Consider the following 9598-nt stretch of genomic DNA (forward strand, 5'->3'; position numbering starts at 1 on the left):
CATGAACTTCGTAGTCTAGCACTGGGTCCCACTGGGCGTGCCAAAATGTTGACCCTAGAAACTACCAAGCCTACGTGGCGCGCAGGCCAAGTAATTAGTAAGCTAACTACGTCCTTCGGTTGTATGCGGGGCGTGCCAACTCGTCGGCCGTGCTTGGCCGAGGAGTAAAATTTGTTGATGTTGCGTTGGGTGCGGTGTTGACTTCTGAATCTCGCGACTGCGGCCGAGGAAGGAACACTTTCGGCCTTCAGGTTCTAGAGCCTGAAGACAAGGCTGCTAGTTCTGCGAAGTTCAATATCAAATTCGGCTTTCAATGTGCTGAATGTAGTAACTCATAACACCTCACTTCGCCGAGAAGGCTGATGAGATGACCTCGACCAACAAGGATTCGGAAATCCTTCTCGACCGAGACTTGGATAGATAACCAACCGTCATTGCCGTAGTGCTGTTGATGCTAACGGAAGATGCTGCGAGACCGGCTGATTCTACGGTGACAGAGCTATCTATGCCGACTTAAGATATCACCATTTGCTTTCACAGTGCTGTTGATGCCAACGGAAGATGTGTCAGCGAAAAGAGAAAATAAAAAATCTCAAAATTGTTGAGAGGGTTTGCGCAGGGCAGTTTTGTGTGTTTTCAGGGAGCTTGAATGATGCGCAACCTCTTCTATTTATAGCAACGGCTCCCCCCAAGGTCGAGTTAAAAACCTACTCGGACTACGTCTTCTTCTCCTGATCAGCACCAACTCGACCAGTCCTACTTTCACTAGGATTGTGAACCTAGTCCTTAATCGAGCCGGATTCGCTTCCGGGTCCTGCCGAGACTCCTCATTGCACTAGGACTCGACTTCTTGCATTATGACCTAGCCGACCTAGGTTTGGAGGCCCACGTACTAAACGATCCATAGTATTCTTGTCGCAAGGCCTTCCGGGCCGAGAATGATTCTATACTCGGACCAAACTATTATTTTGGGCCCAAACACTTTGTTACATGAACAAGGAACTTGAGAAGTAAGCACAAGGGCATGCACACTTTATGTGCCATGATTCTTCACTTACAAATTGTTGTATGAAGAAATGAGAATTGCCTTGAACAACTCTTGAAAGTTTGCAATTGTGTTTAGAACATAATGGTTGGTTGACAAAAATAGTCCATCAACATGGACTTATGATGATTTTGAATCATTGAGTGTTGAAGTATTAAACCACTTCTAGAGACGGAAACTAGGGAAGGACTTCACTTTCGTGTCCCTATCCAAATGGTTCACTAAGTTTATTGTAAACTATATAGTGAACAATAACCAATGCTCTCCAAATTGTTTGATGTATATAACACAATTGAAATAAGTTTCAAGAGAGATAGTGGGAGTTTAGGGACCATGACTATTGTAGTCAAAGGAGAAGTCAAATGAAGAAGGCGAAATAACTCCAAGGGAACAAACTTTCTTTATGAAAGGATGGACATTTGAAGGGGTATTTGCAAGAAATGTCTTGCAAGTGTCAAGAACACACCTTTCGAAGGTGTTGTAAATTGTTCTTGAATAGTTCAAAATAGTTGGTTCTTCTACTTGAATGCTTGATTCCGTATTAGTAACTATGTTTTACAATCATTGTAAAAGTGTGGCTAATAAGAAGTAGAAGATTAATGAGAGAAGAGAAAGTACTTCACATTTAGAACGTGAATCAAATGTAGATCTTTGCGAAAGCAGGTGGTACTTACTTCCTCATATAAACTACCAAAGAAAATGGAAAACAAAGATTGTCTTTACATTCCAATTTGAATAAAGGAACATCATTCCGTATGAGAAATGGATGAATGTTTTGTTTGACAAAACATTGTTTTTTATTTATGAATATTAGATTATTGTAATCTAATTGATTATCTCTATAGTAGAGATGATATGGTAGTGTTAGCTGGTTAGAATATAACGATGCTTAAAACCCAAAAGGTTGCAAGGTAGTGACTAATCCCAATTGAGTTGTGATACCTCTAGAACATAAATTATGAGTTGGTCGTAGATGGATGCTTTGGATCGTTAGAGCCGGATCCAATGCCTTCTTGTTAAAATTGTATAGAGGCAAAGTGTTTGAATCTTTATTCTTTTGGACAGGAAGAAAGAATCACAAAGTTGTTGATGTTAATTCACTTAGATGTTAGTGGCACTTGTCCACAACATAATACTACTCATGTTGTATGACATTCACTGAAGATCGCTCTTGGTTGGACTATCGTTTATTTTGAGTAAACACAAGTCCGAATACTTTGCAAAAGATTTCAAAGAATTCAAGAATGTAAGTTGATCAGTAAGACGTCTAAAGTATTTACCTCCTTAGATTTGATCCAAGGAAAGGTAACACTTTAGAACAGCTTCCTTGAAAGATATCAAGGAAAGAAGAATCATAAGATAATGGATTTCTCCATTAGGAGAAGAACGAACTTGAATAAGATTTAGTTTGTTGGATGTTATCAATTACCCATATATAGGATTTATACTTCTAAGACAATATGATTGTCAATTAGAAGATCTTCCAAAATTTTCATGACTCCATAGGATGTAGTTGGAAAGAAAGATAAGTCTTAATCGTGTTAAGATTTGAGGTTGTGTGCTAATAAGCAATATTTGTTTGAGAATTATCTTGTGGATATCCTTAAATTAACCTTTGGATATCACTTCTATAAACCAACTAACAATTGTTGTTTTGTTGGGTAGTTCATTGTAATCCTACAATATGATTTGCCTAAGCGCAAATGAACGAGAGATAGAACTCAAAGAATGGGTTCTTTGAGAGACAAGATGATAATCAACAAATATAACAACGTAGTTCCTACACCACAAGCTTCAAGGTAGTCGAGAAGGATTTATAAACCGTCTCAGTTGAATGGTTTGAACTTTATGACTATGTCATAGAGTTACACCTCTTAATTCAAAAGAAATAAGAATGAAAATCCTTATGACTACATTGAGTGTACATACGACATATACTCAAGGAAATGGTAAAGTACCATTTGACCCGAAATATTGAAACCTTTAATAGCTAATTGGTAGCTTAAGGTGACTACAATCAAAGAGATTGGTTGACTTGGAAGAAACCATCTTTGATGTAGTCTTGGTTTCAATTAATTCAAAGATTGTTGGCTACAACTAAATGGTGATTCAATGTTTGGACATAATATGGGTTTCCAAAACCATTATTAAGATAGTCTTGATAATATATGTCTAAAACTATGAATCACAAGACATGTAAGTTGTAGAGATCCATCCATCGTAAATCTTAGCAAGCTAGCGGGAGCTATAAGCGTCTTATGAGAGAAAGATCAAATCGTTTGATTTCTCATAAAGATGTAAATGAATCTTTTGTTTACTAGGTTTACAAAAGATTAGTGGGAGTTAATCATGTTCCTAAATTTGAATATATATATATATATATATATACACACACATATATGATATATTAATTCTGGAAATGAAAAGAATACTTCTTCGTTAAAGTTATGACTTTAAACATTCTATAACGATAGAATATATATGGGAGACATAGTCTATAAACATGGGATGGAAATCTATAATGATAGATTTCAAGATATAATTGGATTATATCAAGCCCTAATGATAGACAAAAGATGCTAGGAAGTTTCTCATATGATGATAAACTTCAATCAAAAGAACAACTCTAGTGAGACTAGGAGGTAACTCTTCTCAAAGGGAACGTACCCTTTTGACTCCTAAAGAAACATAATGCGTAAATATAATCCTTTATGTATACGCAGAAAGGTGATTTATGTATTTCATATTGTATGAAAAACGTTGATATGAGTTGTACCAAGATCAGTACAAAACGATATCAATGCAAGCCCAGGATCAGAACCATGGCAACTGTCAAGTGAATCCTTAAGTATTTGAGAAATAATAAAGGATGGATTCCTCAAGAATGAGGAAGAATTAGAGTAACGTAATGGAAGTGTAAATGTATTAGATTATGAATCTAATCCATCATTGGATGTTTCTTCATTATGAATGAAGAGATAATCAGATATCTCTTTATTATGACTAAAGAGATATTTGGATAGAAACATTAAAAGTAATGACTTTAGTGTGTTCCATTGTGAATGCAAAATATATTGCCATACAGAAGCTTACAACAATGTTGTTTGGATGAGAAAGTTCATTCATGAACTCTCTATTCGGTTATAACCAGAAAGCGTCTCTAGTGTACCGACACTATGACACTAATGTGGTGATAGCTCAAGCCAAGGAATCAAGGTCTCATCATGATCCAAACTTAAATGAGAGACTAAATCACATGATTAAGAATCATGTATAATGGTGACGTTGTTATTCTCAAGGTTGCTTCTATAGATAACAGATAGATATCCATTGTCTAGGCCTACTACTCAGCCATTTTTGAAATGACTACATAAGAGGTATCATCATTGATGACCAAGCTGATTGGCTCTAGTGCAAATGGGAGATTGTTGGAAATGTGCCCTAAAACCAATCATATGATGATACTTTACGGACATTTCACATGTTAAACTAATATAGTTTAATTTAAAAGGCAAAATTATTGTTTGAAGCCGTCTCATATAAATGTTATACGCTTAAACGATAAGTCCAAGGAATATGTAATTGGGAGAATGCGATCTAAAGAAGTTAGATTCATGAGACCATTCTCTTTCGTATACATATCCTAAACGTTCCTGATCATAGGATTGCCAATTGGGCATTGACAGTCCGCTAAGATCAGTACATGTTATGTCTTCTCTTAGGGAGAGTGACTAGTCTCGAGTCATTGGTGTGACTGACACCAAGATAAGCACGTAGGTGCTCAATAGAGAATGAGTTCACTGAACGCGATCAACAAGGAGTTCTAATACTCATGTCACATGAGAACTCATGGTTGGGATAATGCGAAGTAGTCCTTTGACCTGAGGCATCATAGTTGTCTTGTGGTTAGGTCCTTGATCTTTGACTATGTCAAAGTCACTCCATCCAAGGGTGTCCACGACATAGTTAGGGTTAAGCCACTTAGCCATGGAGGCAAGTGAATGCGCAACAAGGGATCTCTAACCTTCAAACTGTTTGAAGGAGAATACTCTATGATATGATTAAGAATCTCTGGCTAGAGTATGAATGAGATTTCAGAAGTCGTTCCAAATCACATTCAAGTTAATCATATAAGTAAATGAATCACATTGGATGGTAGACATGAATAAACTATCAAACCAAACAATGTGGTCAAGAGTATTGTATTAGAGAAAGACCGTATTGCATTGTAATCCTAAATTGAATAGGTTCTCCACCTCTTCTGATTAGCTTGGGTAACCATGACATACTGCTAGGTGCCACTCATGGTTTGTGGAAGCCCTAAATGTGTATAATCACTAAAAGGAGAATTGAAAGTAAGTTTCAGTTCACAGTCGATTTGAAAGAGTTCTAATCGCCCACTGCCTCGCTAAAAGGAACCTAATGGATTGTACACCGTGTAAGGTAGAGATTGAAGAAACAACAGAGATGAGTAAGGATAATTAAATGGTTTAATTATTTATGGCTAGGATTAATTAATATGTTAATTTATCAAACGAATAAGTTCGCTATAGATCTCGAGTTAGTTTTGGGCCGTAAGGCCTAATGGGATTTGAATGTTAAGCCCATTAACTCAAGTTGTATGACAACTTGAAACCACAAAAGGCTTGAAAGCCCAATGAACCCTTAATGGTCGGCCATATAGAGAAGGGTAGTGAACTTGGCTTAATTGGAAGTTTGCCACTCCATTGTGAGGTGGTATAAAGGCAACTTTATAGCCATTTCATCCTTAGGGTTTTCTTTTGGAGAAAAAGATGAGAACACAAGCTCCATTTTCTCTCTAAGAGGCTAGCCACCCTAGAGGATTTTAGCTAGCAATCTTACTTCCTCTAGGTCACTCGTCTCTTCTTCAAGTCCTACCTTGGTGTGGAGACTTAGAGGTTCTCAACTTTGGGAACTTGGAGAATCCTTTCAACCATCCTCATCCAAGAAATCCATGGAGCTAAGAAGCAAGGAATGAAGGCCCTCTCCTTGGTGTTGGAAATGTGCCCTAAAACCAATCATATGATGATACTTTACGGACATTTCAAATGTTAAACTAATCTAGTTTAACATATAAAGGGCAAAGATTATTGTTTGAGCCGTCTCATATAAATGTTATATGCTTAAACGATAAAGTCCAAGGAATATGTGATTGGGAGAATGCAATCTAATGAAGTTAGATTAATGAGACCATTCTTTCGTAGACACATCCTAAATGTTCCTGATCATAGGATTACCAATTGGGCATTGACAGTCCGTTAAGATCAGTACGTACTGTGTCTTCTCTCAGGGAGAGTGACTAGTCTCGAGTCATTGGTGTGTGTGACATCAAGACAAGTACGTAGGTGCTCAATAAGAGAATGAGTTCACTGAACGTGATCAACGAAGAGTTCTTATATTCCATGTCACATGAGAACTCATGGTTGGGATAATGCAAAGTAGTCCTTTGACCTGAGGCATCACAGTTGTCTTGTGGTTAAGTCCTTAATCTTTGATTATGTCTAATTCACCCCCTCGGGGTGTCACGGCATCGTTGGGGTTAAGCCACTTAGCTATGGAGACAAGTGAATGCGCAACAAGGGATCTCTAACCTTCAAACAGTTGAGGGAGAATACTCTATGATATGATTTGGAATCTCTGGCCAGAGTATGAATGAGATTGGGGAATGCGTTCCAAATCACATTCAAGGAAATCATATAAGCAAATGAATCACATTGGATAGTAGACATGAATAAATAAACTATCATACCAAACAATGTGGTCAAGAGTATTAGATTAGAGAAGGACCGTATTGCATTTGTAATCCCGAACTGAATAGGTTCTCTAACCTCTTCTGATTAGCTTGGGTAACCATGACATGCTGCTAGGCGTCAACCATGGTTTGTGGAAGCCCTATACGTGTATAACCACTAAAGGGAGAATTGAAAATTGTTTCAATTCACAATCGATGTAAAATTGTTTTAATCGCCCACTGCCTCGCTAAAAGGAACCTAATGGATCGCACACCGTAAAAGGTAGAGATTGGAGATTAAACGGAAATGAGTAAGAATGATTAAATGGTTTAATCATTTAATTTATGGCAAGGATTAATTAATATGTTAATTAATCAAACGAATAAGTTCGTTAAAGACCTCGGGATAGTTTTGGACCTTAAGGCCCAATGGGCTTCGAACGTCAAGCCCATTGACTTAAGTTGTATGACAACTTAATGAATAAAGATTCACAAAGGCCCAAAAGCCCAAAATTCCCAAGGTAGGCCGGCCATGAAGATGAATTAGGGTTGTTTGGTTATTTAGGTCACTTAAAGAAGTGACTATATAAATGACTTTATAACAAAATATTCAAAAAAATGTGATTAAGGGTTTATTTTGGGTGAAAATGGGTGAGAATTGTCTCTCCATTTTCTCTCTAAAGAGGCCAACACCTTCGAGGGTACATCTAGCAATCCTACTACTCCAAGGTCACTCATTTCTTCTACAATCAAACCTTGGTGAAGAGACTTAGAGGTTCTCAATTTTGGGAACTTGGAGAACCTATTCTTCCATCCAAATCCATGGATCTAAGAAGCAAGGAATGAAGGCCCTATCTCTTTGGGTGATTAGCCTTTGCTTATGCAAAGAGGAATCTACAAAGGTATTAATTTCAACTCACTTTGTTTTGAGTTGATTATTGGTTCACCAATCTACTAGGCTTTGAATTTCATGGGTAATGTTTTGTTTTTGAATGCATACAAGCATGATTCCGCCTTTAATTTGTTAATTGCATGCTATAGATGTTATTCAAATGAACATGTTTTTCAAAATAAATCCTTCAAGTGGTATCAGAGCCTAGGTCTAGTAGTTGGTGAATCCTTTTGGGTTTTGTAGTTCATAAGTTTATGATTTAAAAGTTGTAATTGTTACAAGCTTTATTCTTGCTTCTTTGAATGTAAATTTTGTTTGAAAATTTGCCATCTCAAATGTTGTAGATGTAGTTCATATGAGGATGAATATTGGAGCTAAAATTTGGTGCCATGATTTTTGGGATTTTCGGCCAAATCCAAAGGGTGATTTTTTGGGTTCATGTTTGTCTTGTTAAAAATGTTTTAAGGTGACTTTTGGAACCCCTAAGTACCCTAGGATGTTAACACCATTTTGAATGGTGAAAATTTGAGTTTTATGGCTTGAAAACATTCATGGAGCTCTTATGGGTTTTCATGGATGTTCTTCATTGTTCTTGATGTTCTTGCCAAGAACAAAAAGGTTTTGTGTTTTGATTCAAAGTTTTGAATATTTCATAAAGTTTATGTTATATGTTTTTCAAATGATTTATCATGTATTTAAAGTGTTAAATATTTGAATAAATGATGATGGAAACATCAATCATCAAAACATATATTAATTTTATGAAAGTATTTAAAGTGTTAAATATTTGTATAAATGATGATGGAAACATCAATCATCAAAACATATATTATTTTTATGAAAGGTGAAAGCACTACTTGATTGTTTTTTGACAAAACTAATAAATCAAAACACCCATCACTCATTTTTATCCCTAAAAACCGGCCACCCTAATAAAATAGGGTATTTTTGGGGCTTTTATGCAATTACATAAAGTTTTGATACTTTTGTGTATTTGTACTTTGACCCGAAAGTTTACGTTTTGACGTTAAGGCCTAAAAACGCTAAAGGACAAATTGTTTTGCTCCTTTAATGAAGTTTTTGAATTTATTTAAATTTTGGGTTCTAGTTGTATTTACATGAAGTAGTGACTTTTGTGTTTTTACAAAGTGACCCCAAAAGTTTATGTTTTCGCAATATGGCCCAAAAAGTTGTGGTTATTGCATGATGGCCCAAATAGGATGAGAACAAAATTGTTTTGTCTCTTTAAATGAGAATTGGATTTTCATTTTGTTTAGCTCCACTTAAATCAATTTTATGGATACAAAAACCAAATGAAAATGTTGCATTCAGTTAATTAGTTAAAGCGTTAATTAATTAAAGGATGATTATGAACCTAAGCCTAATATAATTGAGCTATGTGAAAGGCGTTTCAAATTTGTTTGAACCATGGGAATGTGTAGATTAGATTTTGGTTGTAATTTGATTTGATCAAATGTTGTAAAAGGGCATAAGTCCTTCTTTACTTTAAGGTAATTTGTTTTATGCAAATGTTGTAATGAGCATAAGCTCATCCTTTACTTTGAAGTATTTCTTTCTTGCTTTATATGATATGCATGAAAATGAAGTAATTGGGTCCAACGCCCCTAAGACAACACGCCTTAATGTGATTAAACGCGTAACTAAAATCAATCTCCATCCCTAGACCGAGATTCAACACAAGGCTCGTGTTGAATCTAAACAAAGGTTCATAGTCATCCTAAGGCCCTAAGGCAACTATATAGTCCATCAAATGAATGCAAACCTAATGTTAGTAGTAACATATACTCTTGCTTTAAAAACCGTTTTAAAAGTATAGTGGGAGTATTATGTACAACTAAAACAATCATATGGACCAATAGTTGTAATAGGACCAAAATTGTTTTAATAG

Source organism: Malus sylvestris, chromosome 16, assembly GCF_916048215.2.
Source record: "Malus sylvestris chromosome 16, drMalSylv7.2, whole genome shotgun sequence".
Lineage (NCBI taxonomy): Eukaryota > Viridiplantae > Streptophyta > Magnoliopsida > Rosales > Rosaceae > Malus > Malus sylvestris.